This window comes from Staurois parvus, unplaced genomic scaffold, assembly GCF_062004578.1.
Source record: "Staurois parvus isolate SC_StPar_1 unplaced genomic scaffold, SC_StPar_1.0 ptg000217l, whole genome shotgun sequence".
In the NCBI taxonomy this organism is placed as follows: domain Eukaryota; kingdom Metazoa; phylum Chordata; class Amphibia; order Anura; family Ranidae; genus Staurois; species Staurois parvus.
This window is the reverse complement of record NW_028318013.1, coordinates 4,193,655-4,211,798: the sequence shown is the minus strand read 5'-3', so window position 1 is coordinate 4,211,798 and position 18,144 is coordinate 4,193,655. Positions and strand designations below refer to the sequence as shown.

The 18,144-nt window shown below is 42.4% G+C and overlaps 1 long non-coding RNA gene across 2 annotated transcripts in view; it reads right to left on the bottom strand.

Annotated features, from left to right (window-relative positions):
* Positions 1-861: 861 nt before the first annotated feature.
* Positions 862-18,144, bottom strand: part of LOC149460922 (uncharacterized) — a 49,386-nt gene continuing 32,103 nt past the window's right edge. For both annotated transcript variants that reach the window (XR_016312996.1, XR_016312997.1), the window contains exon 3: positions 862-997. This is a non-coding gene — a long non-coding RNA (uncharacterized LOC149460922). The remainder of the gene's footprint in view (positions 998-18,144) is intronic.

Here is an 18,144-nt window from a genome sequence, read left to right as displayed (position 1 = left end):
ATAAAAAGAATCTATATTTACATCTTTGCTAAAACTTTGCAAACCTTTAATCAGATAATAACATATGTGCTTTGTTTTTTTTAATTATTCAAAGCAAATCTCATTTCACATTACATCTGCTCCTGTAAGACACATGTAATGTTTGCTATTTTAATCCTTTAATATCCATATTTTTGAACAATGCTTTGACATCCTCAAACAATTCCAAGAGGAAGTCCATATTGCTTTTGTGTGATAAATATCCTTTTCCTGCATCTTGTAATTGTTGAATGTTAGGAAATGCCCAGTAATACGTATATAATACCTAACAGATGTCTATTATTTCAAAAACAAACAATTTCATCCATGGTAATTTTTTTAGCTTTTTATTTTGCTTTCAACATTGAGCCATCTCACTAACTCCTGTGATAATTGTTTGCCTTTCTTTCTTTTTTTTTTTTTTTTAATTATTGTTATTGTTATTTTTCATTTATTCTTAGCTTTATAAAGTTTTTTTTCTGGAATCACATTGAATAATTCTAAATATATTTATATATATAAATTTTAAGTGGTCACCAGAGGAAGAATATAGAGTACCGCTATAACTGTTAACACTTGTTTAAGTGACAACTGTCTAGGAGGTGTTTCTTTCAATTTGGAGATCTTTCCTTTCACTTCCTGTTGTGTTTATATGACAGAAAGTTAAGGAAAATACCCCAATATGACCCACCTGGCAAAAGAAAACAAAAAGTTTGGGGTTTAAAAATAAATAATGTGGAATTCCAACTTCATTCTAACTAGTATTTAAAACTGTTCCCTTCCCTCTCCTAACACCTATACTAACTAACCTGTATAAGAAAAATCTGTATACTCAATTATTTTTGGGCCGCTCCAGAACGGTTATGCGATTCGGCATCCCTGTGTCAGCCATTGCCGCTATTGGGCTATTGAAGCCAGTGGGTGAATTTACTGCTCCAGGCTTTACTACCTATTGTCAGGGTGCTCTCTCTTCCGCTGGCTGAAACAGAGGATATTATTATTATTATACAGTATTTATAAAGCGCCAATAGTTCACTCAGCGCTGTACATTACAAAGGGGGACAGAACATGTGACAGAACAATACCAATACAATGCAAAACATGAGGGGATCGAGGGATATCACATGACCAGACCAAAGTGGCCTAGAAATATGTAATTATGCACATGGTTGGTTACCATAGGTGTTAGGAGGAGAGAGGACAGTTTTAAGATTAATTAGGAGGAATATGGAATTCCACTTTAAATGTATTTTAAAAGGATTTTTATATCTGCAAAACATTCAGCTTTAACCTACCAGTTACCATGAAAATAATCCATAACCTTAACCCAAACCCCTGTCCACCTTACCCTACACCAAATTTCTAATCAAATCCATAACATTATATACCTCTAGGAGAATAGAACAATTGATACCAACTGCATAGTCATGTGCAGATGTCTCATGCCGGAAAATACTAATTCATGATTGCTTCAGTTTCTCCACCAACATACACTATATTGCCAAAAGTATTGTGCCTTTACACGCACATGAACTTTAATGGCATCCCAGTCTTAGTCCGTAGGGTTCAATATTGAGTTGGTCCACCCTTTTCAACTCTTCTGGGAAGGCTGTCCACAAGGATTAGGAGTGTGTCTAAGGGAATGTTTGACCATTCTTCCAGAAACGCATTTGAGAGGTCAGACACTGATGTCGGATAAGAAGTCCTGGCTCGCAGTCTCCGCTCTAATTCATCCCAAAGGTGTTCTAACGGGTTGAGGTCAGGACTCTGCAGGCCAGTCAAGTTCCTCCACCCCAAACTTGCTCATCCATATCTTTATGGACCTTGTTTTATATACTGGTGCGCAGTCATGTTGGAACAGGAAGGGGCCATCCCCAAACTGTTCCCACAAAGTTGGGAGTATGAAATTGTGCAAAATGTCTTGGTATGCTGACACCTTAAGAATTCCCTTCACTGGAGCTAAGGTGCCAAGCCCAACTCCTGGAAAACAACCCCACACCATAATCCCCCCTCCGCCAAACTTTACACTTGGCACAATGCAGTCAGGCAAGTACCGTTCTCCTGGCTACTGCCAAACCCAGACATATCCATCAGATTGCCAGACAGAGAAGCATGATTTCACTCCAGAGAACACATTTCCACTGCTGTGCTTTGGCAGTGTGCTTTACACCACTGCATCTGATGCCTATTGCACAGGTGGCAACCTATCACGGTACCATGCCTGAGTTAACTGAGCTCCTGAGAGCAACCCATTTTTTCACAAATGTTTGTAGAAGCATCCTACATGCCTAGGTGCTTGTTTTTATACACCTGTGGCCATGGAGGGCATTGAAACACCTAAATCACATGATTTGGAGGGGTGTCCCAATACTTTTGGCAATATAATTTATATTATACCAAGGACTAAAGTGGAATGGAAGAAAGACCTAACTATATTGTACAGTATCTGTTCTTATAAATGTTCCCTCTCCCTTCCTCCTACCTATTCTGGCTAACTTGTGTATATACTGTATAAATCTATTTCCTTAACTATTTTAATCCTCTTTAGTCCAGTCATGTGATTCCACAGCTTTGGCTCCATTTTTTCAGTGACCGGCTACTGCAGGGGAGAGGAAGAAGCCCTAAAACAGGGCCATGGAAGCCTATAGTTGACGACATAGCTCCCGGAATTCTGAGCCGTTGTTGAGTGCTCCCTTACACAGAGATGCAGGATTATGTGACCGAAGTGGATTAAAAATAACAGGAACGTATACAGATCTTTTTTATATAGGTTTGGCAGATAAAAGAAGGGGGGCATTTTAGGAATAGATGTATCCAGGGTTTTCTTGCACTTTATTGCTCATGTCTGGTAATAGGGAGCATGTAAAAGGATATTTAGGAAGCCAGAGCTTAGAGGTGAGGTATGTTTTAATTGGCAGAGGTGAGACCTTCTACAGAATGAAGGTAATAGAATGTAATTGGGTAAAGCATCCATATTGCAAGGATACTCTAAATCCCCCAAGACTAAGTGCAAAATAAAATACAGTACATTTTATAGGCAGACATTGGTATTTATGATTGCTTTATTACTGGATTGAAATTTCCTTTACTGCATGCACAGACCAGCACAGCATTGAAAACAGCATTGAAAGTCAGCACCCTACTCTCATAGGGATGAAACTAGTATTCACAATAATTAAAGCTCTGTTTTTTCTTATAGAATGTACTGCACTCTAAGACAAATCTACTAAAAGCAGCTGGTGTTTTTGCAGTCTTACAAAGATCAGTGATAGTTTGATTATTGTGCTTTTTCATATTCATGCAGTCTTATGTTTAATGATTTCAGTGTAAGTTTCTTCTCTTACAGCTGAGGGTCTGGTACACAAAATCTATGAACCTTTCTATAATGAGATCTCTTGGGAGAGTTCTGTAAAGGAAGTAATGGTATATGGCTAAAGAAATAAGAACAAGTAAACATTTCCTTCTTCAACAGCTGCAAAATTTTACATAATTACTGTAGACTTGTAAATAACGTATTATAATATTTTTGATACAATAGTCATAAATATAGAAACTTTTTATTACTGCATACCAGAAGAAAGCTTTACTTCTAGGTAGTTTTGAGCAATGGTACACTATTCCTATTCCACTGTTCTTAATTAATTAGGCAAAGAACAATAGCTAATGCAGTCTAGGTTTGTCTTTCACCAATCTTGTTGCAGTGAACTGGTATCTGATTGCTTGCTCAGGATTACTGCAGTTTTCATATCATTATTGACCCCTGTATAGTTTCATATATTTGCTTTCATTCTCTACCATCAACATAGAGCTTCAACATATTACAATGTCATTAGTATTACAACACACATGTATTTTAAGTAAATTTACCAATATCAATAATGTGCACAGAATTTTAACATAGATGAAACCAGGCAAATCAGAGTACACAAGGGCGCACCCGGAACTTAGCAATTCTGTCTATATATGTATACATTATACAGACATGTAATGCATATCTGGAATGACAACCATGCACAGGGCTGTTGTTAGAAATGATAGGGCCCAGTACAGCCTACCTGACAGGGCCTTTTTCCCCCTCCAGAAATTTCAAATGATATTTTTGCTAAAATGCTATGGACACGATGCTATGCTTTGACAAAAATTATGCCCCCATCGCACAAGACCCATTCAAGTGAATATCCCTGCTCTGAAAATGCCCTACAACCGAGTACAAAGCACACAGTTGGGGTGCGCCAGTGCAGGGTTAAAATAGGCAGTTAGGAAGCAACATGCCTCCTCACTGCCTGCCAAGTTCTCTCTGTAGAGCAATCCAAATGCTGACTGCTGTTCAGAGAGCAAAGCACATTTCAACAAGTCCTTAATTTAAAAAAAAAAATGTTTAGAGTTTAATTTTTTTATTTTTTTTTACTTTTGTTTAGTAATTTTATTATTTATTTATTTATTTTTACATTTCTTTTTCAACTTCCCTTTTTGGGTGCTTTTGGTGAAATATCATGGGTCTAAACAGACCCCTGATGTCTCACATTTGAGACAGAGAACGGTACTGAGGACATATATTCATCTGTCCCTTTCTCTGCAGCCTCAGCTGCACTGCATAGATGAATGAATAGGAAGCACTTTGAGGCTTTCTGTTCATTCACAAACTGTAGCATATTAAACAGAGTTTACTGTGCTTAAGTGTTGAATGTACACATGGGCGGCACCAATCACTTACTGTGTTTATTCAGGAAAGGAATGGGCAAAAAACTATTACATAATTATCATTCATGGACTCTCCATTCTGAAACATTCACCCTGAGTGCCTGCAGCAGGTGCTAGTGAGAGAAGAGAGGAGGGAAGCCAGCATCGCTGTGAGGGAGGAGAGCACAAAGAGAGACCCAACAGCAGGGGGAAGGGGACACAGATCCAAGAACCAATTCCCCTGCAAGGAATTGCTTTTTGCTGGGCTTTAAAGTGCCATACACATGGTTTTTATGTAAGTGCAATTTTAAATGTTTTTTACCTAAATAAATACAGTGTTAAGCTATGGAAGTTTCCCTTTGATGTTTTTACGGTGGTGGAGGAGTACTGTGGAGGTTCTGGAGGAGTTATGTTGCAAACGATTGATCTAGAGGTGTTTCCACTATGGAGTCTGTCATTGGGGTATAGAGGGGTCAAGAGCACACAGACGGCCAACTTTCCTGCAGGAGAGAGCTGCGAGATCTCATGCAATATTTGACCTACCATTCCAGGTGGTCAATTATCTGTGGTGAGTGGGGCTCTGGAGGGGGAGCACTAATTGGAGCACTATGCACAGGGAATTTCTATGAATAAAAAGATTTACTACTGTATCACTTAATATTCACACCGGATGCGGATGGGGGTTTCTTTGGGTTTTTTTTTTTTGGAACTTTTATACGTTTGCACAATTGTTGAGACTTTACTAATATATATATATATTGTTTTATACAATTTCACTGTATACACAGTTTCTTTGGGATTTAGTCACTGGGGAGGATAGAATTTCCAGCCCACGGGGCAATATAGCACATGCAGATTTGTGGGGACCCTTTGTGTAGTAGGAGTTCATTTATTTAATTATTTAAAGTAGTTTTTGGGAGAGGCAGCACAGCAATTTTTATGTTTTTTATAAATTGCAATTAAGACTGCAATTTTTGTGGTCAGCTTCAGGCATACCTTGGACTTGATGTGGTTTTAACATAAATAGTTAAACACAGGATCTTTCTGTGTGCACGAAAAACCAAAGTGTCCTGGCAGTTTTTTTTTGTTTACAAACGATTTTATTGTACATAAGTAGACAGTAAAACAACAGCACAGTATGAAAGTGATATTGTCAACAAAAATATGGCACATTTGAAATGTACAATACATAAAAGTATATTAACAGAAAAAAGAAGATAGAGGAAGAAAGAAAGTTATGAGTGCATGAGATACATAAATGATAAAATAGATTGAGTGATACATCTATCAACAATATATGTCAGCCATTCCTTACCGGGGATGTTGTCAATCATGCAATAAATGTCTACAATCCTTCCATGACTCCCATTTTTTATCGTATAAGTGCATCTTATCCAGTAGTGTATAATGAATACGTTCCATAAGCATTACATCGTCAATTCTGTGTAAAACGGAGTCCAAGGGTACAACATTAGACCGCCAATGCAGGGCAATGGACCATAAAGTGGCAATACATAATGTATGTAGCAATCTCAGAGTGGCATCAGGGACCCCTGGGATATGAACCCCCAATAAACAGGTCTGTATGGACAACTGCATCGGGTTGCCCGAAAGTGAGGTAGCCACCTCAGATATCTTACGCCAGATCAAAGATATGTTCGGGCAATCCCAAAACATATGGACCAAAGTGCCTGTGCGGCCACAGCCCCGGAAACATAAAGGGGATGTTTGTGGAAACATTGTATGTAGTCTGGACGGAGTATAATACCATCTGGTTAAAACTTTAAGGGCCGTCTCACGAACCGAAAGAGATCTAGAGCTCTTGCATATATTATCCACCATGGAGTCCCAATCCTCATCCGAAAAAGTGATACCACAATCCTCCTCCCACCCCTGCCTGTACATAGGGGGAGCATGAAAAAGACAGATCAAAAATTGGTGATAAAGATCTGAAATAAGACCCCTACCTCTAGGAGAGTCACGGCTGATACGTTCAAAAAAAGAGATCGGAGAAGACGGGGTAAGGCCAAAGTGCGCATTAAAAAAGTGCCTAATCTGTCTATAACGAAGGTACTCACGAAGAGGAACATCAAATAGCACGCGCAGCATATCGAAGGTAATATAAGATCCTCCTCTTTGGAAATCAGATAATCTGACAAAGGATCGATCATACCACCAACGAAACATGTGAGGGGAAGAAAAGGCTACAACAAAAGTAGGATCACCAAAAAATGAAACACCTGGGGGAATATGAGAGACTAAACTCAGCTTAGCCTTGTATTTGGACCAAAGTGTCAGTGAGTGGGTCACTATAGAGTTATGAAAAGTAAGCGATCGGGGGGAGATTTTAGACCATAAAATTCCCGGTAAATAAAAAGGACGTATCGACTGAGACTCAAACTTGATCCACGGGATTTGAGAGTTAATAGTAGCCCATTGTGATAATTGCGCAAAACGAGCCGAGAGGTAATATAGCCAAAAGTTAGGAAGACCAAGACCTCCCGTCCGTTGTGAACGATACAAAATGGATGAGGCAAAACGTGGATGCTTATTTCCCCAAATAAAATTGTTAATAATCCGCTGAAAATGATCCAAAAACGTTTTTGAAACCGGAACTGGAAGTGCCCTAAAAAGATAAAGCAGTTTGGGCAAAATATTCATTTTAACCGCCGTGACTCTACCCAGAAAGGAGATATGATAACCGTGCCAAATCTTCAGTAGAGTAGAGAGACGTGATACACATGGTGGATAATTAGCCGCAAACATATCCGAGTATCTGGGAGCAAGATTAATCCCCAAATAGGATATCCTGTCCTTGACCCAGCGAAATGGAAAAGAACTACGGAGAGATGCACTTAGGGAGTCAGGAACATTAACAGGCATAATTACCGATTTGGTAAAATTAACAGTGAGACCTGACACTTTAGCAAAATCATTCAATACGACACACAAATTAGGCAAAGAAGTCAACGGGTTAGTAATAAAAAGCATAACATCATCAGCATACATGCTCAACTTAAAATGTGAAACTAATAACGAATAGCCAGAAATATTTGAATGTGATTTGATCGCCAATGCCAAAGGTTCCAACACCAGCGCAAACAAAAGGGGTGAAAGAGGACAACCCTGACGGGTACCTCTACCCAATGTAAAAAAGTCAGAGTTACAGCCAGGAAGCCTTATTCTTGTTTTAGGAGAGTCGTATAGGGCATGTATGCCTGCCAAAAACCCATCACTGAAGCCCATTTTCTGTAGCAAAGAGAACAAGTAGGGCCAAAGAACACTGTCAAAGGCCTTGTTTATGTCTAAACTCATCAACAGAACCTCTTTGGAATGTAAATTGGCATCTTGAATAACGTTTAGAGTGAGACGAATGTTATCAGTAATAAATCTGTCGGGAATAAAACCCGACTGGTCTGGAGATACCAAAGAGGAGATAATAGGAGCCAACCTGTTCGCCAAAATGCGGCTAAATATCTTCAGATCGTTATTCATTACTGAGATTGGTCTATAGTTTTGTGGCAGACAGTGGTCTTTCTGTGGCTTGGGTATTAAAGACATGTTAGCTAACAACATCTCCTCGGGGAACTTACCCCCCTGTAAAACATCATTAAATAGTGTTATCAAGTATGGAGCCAATATAGAGGTAAAATGTTTATAATAGCCAGCAGTAAATCCATCAGGACCCGGCGCAGTAGAGTGTTTCAACGTTCCCATTGCACATGTTATTTCCTCTAAGGTACATGGGGCATTAAGAGAGGCAATCTGAGAAGGTGTGAGAGCAGGAAGGGGTATAGAATCTAGCCATGAATCTGATAGAGAAACAGAATCCGACTGTGGAGAAGCCAATAGTTTAGAATAAAAATTTTCAAAAATACCCAAAACTTCCTGAGGTAAAGATGAGATAGCACCTGAATTAGTACGCAATTTACACATGTGGGGGGCGCAAAGAATGGTTCAATTTCCTTGCAAACATGGTAGATGCTGAGTTGCTATGTAATAGGAACGAGGCCTTCGACCAGCGGAGGGCCTTTTCAGTTTTTTGGGAAAGTAGGGCATTTAGTTCCAAGCGCTTTTGGGACAATAGCTGTTTATTGAGTAAAGATGGATCAGCTACATGGCTTCTATAGTGTGCTTCTAATTCTCGGGTTAAAAGTAGTATCTGCTGCCAACGTTTTTTATTTCTGGCCGAAGCCATAGAGATAAGTCGGCCCCGTAGGACCGCCTTGTGAGCTACCCAGAGTGTGGCTGGGGAAATATCAGGGGTTGAATTAGATTGAAAGTATTCCTTAAGAGATGTAATCACCTCCTGCCGAGAGTCAGTATCAGTTAGCATAGAATCATTGAGTCTCCATGAAAAGGGAGTAGGTGCCAATCCCACAAACGTGATAGATAAGGCCATAATACTGTGATCCGACCAGTGGCTCAAATGAATACTAGCTATCCTAGAATTAGCTAGCAATATAGGGGTACAAAAGATATAGTCTAGTCTAGCATAAGAGTCATGTGGGTGGGAATAAAATGTGTAATCCCTGGCTCCCGTGTTGTGCGCTCTCCAAGCATCCACCAACTGGAGGGCATCTAGTTTCTTAGTAAGGGATTTTGGGAAAGCTTGGGAAGTGTGCGAGGCGGAACTACGGTCCAGAAGAGGATTTGCCACCAGATTAAAATCCCCACCCACCAATAGATGGGGGGACAAAAATTTATCCAGTGCACCAAAAAATTTAAAAAAAAAAGTAGCCTGTGCCGAATTTGGTGCATAGACATTAGCAATTGTAAGTTCTCGACCTGAAAGGGTGCCCTTAAGAATAATAAACCTACTGTCTGGATCACGATACACATGTTGAACCTCAAAGGGAAATGAGTTATGTAGAAAAATGGCCACTCCCCTACTCTTGGAGGAATGTAGGGTATAATACCCCTGCCTATAGGATCTATGAAAAAAGGTCGGGTGTTTTGCGGCTGCAAAATGCGTTTCCTGTAATAAGATGATTTTTGCTCCTAATCTTTTATATTGAAGAAAGGCTGTTTTGCGCTTATTTGGCGAATTGAAACCCTGGACATTATGCGAAATACATTGAATTGCCATAATAAACAGAGCTTGCCACTATCATCATAAAAGTACACATTACAAAGATATCCCCTAAAGTTATTTGATTAGACATAGAAACCCGCAGGTCTGCATCAGACAGACATACAGGTGGCAGATCCAGCCTAGGGGACCTCCAGACCCCAACATAGGGGTCGTGATGTCCACAGACCGACACAATACCATCCTCATACACTAAAGTTTTGAGAGAAGAGAAAACGAAAAACAATGGAGAAAAAGCTTTAATATCTTCTATATTTGAAAGGGTAACTGAAGAACATGGATCAGGCAGAAAAGTCGTCATACCTGATAAAACAAAAAGGTCAAACATTAAGGGGCCACATGGGCCCAAACCCTGTCTCCTTAGAACATGGAAAACAGAGCTGCCACCCCGCAATCGGGCGGCGACACCTCCGGCCATGTCAGGAGGCAGGGTGGGGTAACGTGTCAAAGAGTAGTACAACCATGAATTAATGGGCGCAATTAGGAGGGTCCAATGACCCTTGTCATACCTTAACTCGTCCAGTTATCAATGCAAGGCATACAAAATATTCAGTATTGCAAAAATATCACAGCAGCAACCACAGAAATATACAACCTGACAATGTGAGAAATAGAGAGCAAAATCCCTGTGTCCCAAATCTTAGTAAAGTCATAAAAAACAATAGACCAGACCATAGACTATCAAGACAATGAGTATTAGGCAAATGAGAATGGGCCTGTCAACCCGGTTCTTGTCTGACTCTCCTTCTATCCCTCCGTGGGGAAGGGGTATGCCAAATGGGAGAGATACGAGGGGTGGAGGGTGGGCGTTGAGGTGATGGGGCATCCGCCAAGCCTAATTTGGCCAAGATTGCTCTACCTTTGGGAGGGGATGTAGCGATATATGTGCTCCCATTATGTGGAACTATCAGCTTAAAAGGGAAGCCCCACTTGTAGCGGATACGAGCAGAGAACAGGGCAGTTGTAACTTCTTTCATTTTTCTACGCCTCTCCAACGTGGCCGGGGAAACATCAGGATAGATTTGTAAAACCGAGCCCTCAAAGGAGATCGTTGGAGTATTGCGAGCAGCTCTGAGTATTTCTTCCTTGGTCAGAAAATCCTTCATGCACAAGACAATATCCCTAGGCGGCTTGTCAGCAGGAGGTTTAGGGCGTAGGGCTCTGTGGATACGGTACAAGCAAAAGATCCAGGGTCACGATCTGGAAGGAGTGACTTGAATAACTTGATTATAATTAATGAAAGATCCGACATAGACTCCGGGATTCCCCCGATTCGCAGATTATTCCTGCGATTGCGATTATCAAGATCCTCAACCTGCGCCTGCAGTTGTGAAAAGGCCGTTTGTAAATGATCATGCTCTCTGGAAAGTTCACCATAGGCCAGGCTAAGTTCATCGTGTTTGGTTTCCAAGCGGTCTGTCCTAGAGCCCAGCGTGGCTATTTCCTGAGAGAGAACATTAGTGCTTTTATGCAATTCTGATTGAAATTTGGCGGCTAGTTTGGCGTACATAGATTCCAAGCAGGACTCCAAGTCCCCTTTTGTGAGTTGCTGTGTATTTTCGCTGACCAAGGCCGATAAGGGAACGGTGGTATCCCGTGCGGGATCGGACAGGGATGCTTGCTCTGCATTGACTGGAGACATGCTGCAAATCTCGTGAGCCTTAAGGAGGTATGTCGTGAGGGACTTCTGAGCTTGTCCCTTTTTTTTCTTGGTGGACGGCATACAAAAGAATCTCCCGGGGGTGATCAACTGAAAATTGGAAAGTGAATGGAGATTATAACCCCAGGGGACCTATAGCGCCCAAAATAGGTTCAGGGTTGTAGTTACATGGATGCTGTCAAACCCATCTGCAATAACATTATATTGTAAAAATATTCAGCAAGCCTTGAAAGGGTAGATAGAACATAAGTCACAGCAACCAGCAAAAGTTTTACTCCGGGGCAGGATGATAGCACCAGATCCCAGCTCAGGACACAAGAGGGATGGGTGGGAAGCAGGAAGCAGAGGACCTCCGATTCTGAGCTCAGGGCCCCGCAGGGAGACACCCCCCGGGGCAGTATCAAGGCCCCAGTAGGCCTCTGAGCCCAGCAAGGGCCACAGACAGAGAAGGAGATGGGCTCTGGGGTTATTAATGTGAGGCCCACTTCCCAAATCACTGTGGGGAGATCATAATGACAGGATGCCGCCTGTACCCCCCACTCACTGTGTCCAGGTGAAAGGAGGCCTCTGGCAGATGGCGTAGGCCGCAAACGTCGCCGCCGCCGCGGGGAGCAGCAACACTCAGCGACGTCCCTCTCTCAGCCTCTGTGAAGCAGAGGACGCTGCAGACTTCCTCGGGTGATCCCCCACAGCCCGGATGGCAGCGGATGCGGATAGGAGGTGCCGGAGCCCCGGCCCACGCGGCCGCACCAGGCCGCGAACGTCCGCCGCCACGAAGGGCGGAAATATCGCCCGGATTCTACCTCCCAGGTATCCGGGATGATACCAGGGCCCTCCGCTGCTCCACTGAGATCCGCTGCTGCACGGATGGCAGCGGATTCCGGAATACGGCGCCGGAGCTCCGAATTATGCGGCCGCTCCGGTCGCCATCTTGGACACGCCCCCCCGTGTCCTGGCAGTTTTTATCACGTGGGACATAGGGTGAGGCTGTCTTAGAGTGCCCCCTTGTATTTTGCAATGCTGTTAACATGAACAACTTTTCAAATTTAATATATGAATCATTATATATTAACACCTTCCCGCCCAGCCTATAGTAGATTGACGGCTGGGCAGGACACTTGCCATTGTGATTGGGTGTCATATGACTTCCTGTCAAAGGCAGCCGTTCACGGGGTCGCGTAGTGGCGCAATCTGTCACCGGCTGTGTCCATGGGACACAGGCGATGACCTATTACTACACAGGCCCATTGTCCGTGTCATGTGATAGCTGTGACCAATCACAGCAGATCACACGTCAATTGTATACAATGGACGGCTTCCTGTCATGCCATTCATTGTATACAATTGTGTTGTTAGCTGTGATTGATAAAAGTAGTCACATGGTACAGACAGGGTCAATCACAGCCCATTTGTTTGATGTGATGAGCTTTGCCCAATCACAGCTAATCACAACAAAAGTCTGAATGAATCAGTTTAACCTCTAGAGGACCACTCACAGTACATATACTGCGACAAGGCGGCCCATGTGCGCAGGATCACGTATATAAACGTGATTCTGCATTTACAGGTAGGGGGCACGTGCCTGCCCTACCCACGCCACCAATTGCGGCCCCGGGAGTCAATCACCAGGTTCCTGCCGGTGATTACCCGCTGGCGCCCGCAGCAGACACAGACAGGGAGGACGGCTGCATTGTTTACAATGCAGCTCTCCTCTTTTTCTGTTTGGGCACACTGCTCGGGATGAGCCGTCCCAATCAGTGTGCTTACAGTGCAGCACACACCCACGCCCCCAGTAAAAAAAACACTCCCATCACACAGTTAACCCTTTGATTGCCTCTCATTGTTAACCCCTTTTTCCCCAGTGCCATTACTACAGTGTTTTTTTTTAGCACTGATCACTGTATTGGTGTCACTGGGGATGTCAGTGACCACAAGTCAGCTATCCCCCCAGTGACAGAATGTCCACTGCAGTCCCGCAGTTCCACCATAATATTCTTAGCATAAAAAAATCCAGTATCTATCCCGCCATTTGTAAATGCTATACATACGTGATTCATACTTCCACGGTTTTCATGCCCCTCCCAGATAGCGTCAGATTGCCGGTCAGTACACCAGTACATTTAACCCCTTGATTGCCAAGGGCAGTACAAGCTGGTGAGGTGGTGAGCACAAATAGTGTCCCGCAGCCACCAAGAAGTCATACACAGGCCCATAGAGCCCCTAGTATCCTTCCGGATGTGCTTGCAAATCCCGATTGGCAGCCCACAAATTCTACAGCACCCGTACCATTCACTGCTCAACCCAAAATTCAGGTGGAAACAGCAAATTTAACTACTCCTCTTGATTTGTTTGGAGCTGTTTTTCATGGAATATCCGTATGCATTGATTGCGGATCAAAGCAATTTATATGCACAACAATTTATCGCCCCCAACCCAAATTCAAACCTTGCCAGACCATTTGCATGAAAAACCAATAAAGTTTCCGAATTTACATATTTTTTTTTTTAACCCTTAACATGGGCATTGCTAAAAATAATGAATTGCGGTTGTATTGGTCTACAGACCCGATTCATCATATCCCCGTGTTCTCTGGTGCCATGGCCAGGCATAGATATGAAAGTATAATGTGTTGTATGCATTTCAACGACAATACACTTTGTCGTCCTTGGCGTGACCCTGAATTTGACCGGCTACACAAAATTCAGCCCCTCGTAAATCACCTTAACCAAAAATTTGCAGGTGTCTATACTCCCCAGCAAGACATCTGCATTGATGAGTCCCTCAATAATTTTTCTGGCCGCCTTGCATTCAAACAATTTCTCCCAGAAAGAGTGCCAGATATGGGGTCAAGATGTATAAGACCTGTGAGAGGGCAACAGGCTATACATTTAAATTTTGGATTTACAAGGGAAAAGATAGTCACATGGAGGCCCCCCCCCCCAGATGCTTAGACTACATGGGAAGCAGCGGCAAGATAGTTTGGGACTTTCCATATGGAATACCACTTATACGTGGACAAATTTTATTCAAGTGTGTCACTATTTAGACATTTGTACAATCTTGGAATTGGCGCGTGTGGCACTGTGTGACCTAATGTGTGCTCACCATTAGAAGTGGGTGGATGCTTTCTTTCAGTGGTATTTGATCACCTGTGCTACAGGGCGGCATGGGTGCGCAAAATCACATATATATATATATATATATATATATATATATATATTTATATATATACACGTGATTGGCACTCCCGTGGTTTTCTCGCCCCTCCCAGATAGCGTCAGATTGCCCGTCAGTACACCAGTCATCACATTTAACCCCTTGATTGCCAGGAGCACGCTCATGTACAATAAACCTCCATTGCTAGTATAGTATCTGAACGGGTCAATATCTTTGATCAGATCAGCACTATACCAGCGTTCACATTAGTATAGCATCCCCAAAAACGCAGCATTAGCAGGATCAGCCCCGGCACCTGCATTTAGCCCCTACGCTTACCCCCCCCTTCTCCCCCAGCAAGTGCAGTGTCAGTAGGTCACTGTCACTTGATACATTGCAAACAAAACCGCAGTGTTCGCAGAATCAGGCCTGATCTCTGTTAGCACTTGCCGGTAAATTTTGATGACTCTCATATGCAGCAGAGTGCCAGTACTAGTGTCGCTCTACCTTTTGGTGAACTGACGAGTACCAGCGGTCTAGTACATCTTGGTCTTTCACATACCTCCTTGATTTTTGGAGCTGTTTTTCACGGAATATCTGTGTGTGTTGATTGTGGATCAAAGCAATTTATATGCACAACAATTTATTGCCGCCAACCCAAATTCAAACCTTGCCAGACCATTTGCATGGAAACTCATTACAGTTTGCGAATTTAAATTTTTTTGGGGCCTAACCTACAGCATGGGCATTACTAAAAGAAATGAATTGCGGTTGTATTGACATAGTTTTATGTCTATGGTCTACCAGGACTGGGCTCTATCAACTAGAGCGGGTGTCGGCAACCCGCGGCTCCAGAGCCGCATGCGGCTCTTTTTCACCTTGGCTGCGGCTCCGGAGCACACTGCCCACCAGGTGACAGGCAATAGGGCAGCAATGGGCAAACTACGGCCCGGCGGACCTTTTAATCCGGCCCGCGGAGCTAGGCTCCCGCTAGGCTCCTCTCACAGTCCGCCCTGAAGACCGCTGTAGCATGAAAATCTGTCTCCTATGAGGATCTGTCCCCCTTGACGTATCTGCGCATGTGCCGGAGATCGCCGATCGGCTGCTAATGCCTGAAACTGGCAAATGCGCAGATACGTCGAGGGGGACAGATCCTCATAGGAGACAGATTTTCATGCTACACCGGAACGGCGCGGGAACACGGCGAGAGGAACGCGCGGAGCAAAGGTAAGTGAATTGACACAGGGGGGACTTAATATGGGGGATAAATTACTATAGGGGGGATGAATTACTATATGGGGGATGAATTACTATATGGGTGATGAATTACTATATGGGGGATGAATTACTATATGGGGGATGAATTACTATATGGGGGATGAATTACTATGGGGGATGAATTACTATATGGGTGATGAATTACTATGGGGGATGAATTACTATATGGGGGATGAATTACTATGGGGGATGAATTACTATGGGGGATGAATTACTATATGGGGGATGAATTACTATGGGGGATGAATTACTATGGGGGATGAATTACTATATGGGGGATGAATTACTATGGGGGATGAATTACTATATGGGGGATGAATTACTATGGGGGATGAATTACTATATGGGGGATGTATTTTCAGTTTTCAAAATGTGGCTCTCAAAATAAATTTCAATCGTGGTTTTGGCTAGATTTGGCTCAGTTGAAAAAAAAGGTTGCCCACCACTGACCTAAGGCTATGATTGTGATTATGACGATACACTGTGGCCCTGATTAAACCTTTGCTTACTGGGCCCTTAAACCCCCTTCATGACCAGAGCGCTTTTTGCAATATATGCAGTGTCGGATTTGTTTTAAATGTTGCAATGGTTTTGCGGCTCCCAGTCTTTTTTTCCCTCTCGGAAACGGGTCCAAGTGGCTCTTTATGTCTTAAAGGTTGCAGACCCCTGAACTAGAGCCATCCACTCAACAAAGAGCGTAAGAATAGCTGAGTGGAGGTCTCTAGTTCAAGGGGCCACAGCAGAGAGGGCTGCTGCTTACACACAGACAAAAGGCACAGAATTTTAATTGTATAGATTTGGGCTGCTTTACAACCTAAGTAGATAGTCAGAATATGCTCAATTACTGTTGTAATGCACTGGGAAGTTGTAAGTAGAGTTTTATTTTTATCTGTTGTTCAATTGGTTTTTAACATTATAGATAATTCCATAGTTGGTAAGATTGAATAAAGATGCTGGTCCATCCAGTTCAACCTGAAATTTGTCTGTTTTCATGTGTGACTGCTGTTTTCCATATCCCTGTACATTATGTTCACTAAGACACACATCTAAAACTTTTTGGAAATATCTACACTTCCTTCTGACAGCACCAACAGTGGAAGGGAGTTCCTCATCCTCACCACTCTAACAGTAAAGAGGTCCCTACTCAGTTTAAGACTGAACCTTTTCTTGACTACCCTGTTGTGTGGCCTTTTTTTTTTTTTTTTTTAGAGACCTAAGATTTAAAAGTTTTTTGCAATCTTACCCGTTCAAGGATTTCTATATCACCGTCATATCCCCCCTTTCTTTTTTTTTTAGGTGCAAAACCTGGAACTACTTTATTGAACAAAAATACAGGTCTTTATACACTTCAGAAAATAGGGACAGTCCCCACATGCACAATAAAACAAATATTACACATTGGGATAAACATTCCAAACTGATTAGGTAAGAGCTTGATCACATTATCCTAAACAGTACAAACAGTAAACAGTACAGCCAATGATCCGGAATAGCATTTATAAGTTCTGAATGTAGGTGGGCTGGAAGTGTTTTAATGAGACCTTTTAATTGCTTTGTAAAGTCCTGGGTTGGATCATAATCCAGTTTCTTATAGTAGATGGCATTTTAAAACACTTCCAGCCCACCTACATTCAGAACTTATAAATGCGATTCCGGATAATCCAGAAATCAGGGACTTCTACGTGCTGCCCAAAATCCACAAGCCAGGAAATCCAGGCAGACCGATCATAACAGGTATGAATACACTCACCGAACAAATATTCAATGTATGAATGTATGGGTACTGCGATGGGAAGTAAAATGGCACCCCAATATGCCAATTTATTTATGGCTGACCTGGAGGAAAAATTCCTGAACAGCATGGAACAAAAATCATACAAATACTATCGCTATATTGATGATATTTTCATCATATGGACAGAAGGTGAAGAAAACCTAAAACAATTTTACTCATTGATCAACACTTTTCATCCATCAATCAAACTAAAAATGGAATACTCAAACACACAGGTCAACTTCCTAGACACCACAGTATACATCAGGGGTGATACGCTTCACACCTCAATATACAGGAAACCCACTGACAGATGCAACTACCTCCACAGTTCTAGCTTCCACCCCCAACACACGAAACATGCCATCATACACAGTCAGGCCATTGGATACCACCGAATATGTTCTGACCCAAGAGACAGAGATAAACATCTCGGGACACTAGCAGACTCCTTCCATAAGAAAGGTTACAAGGACAAAACTATGA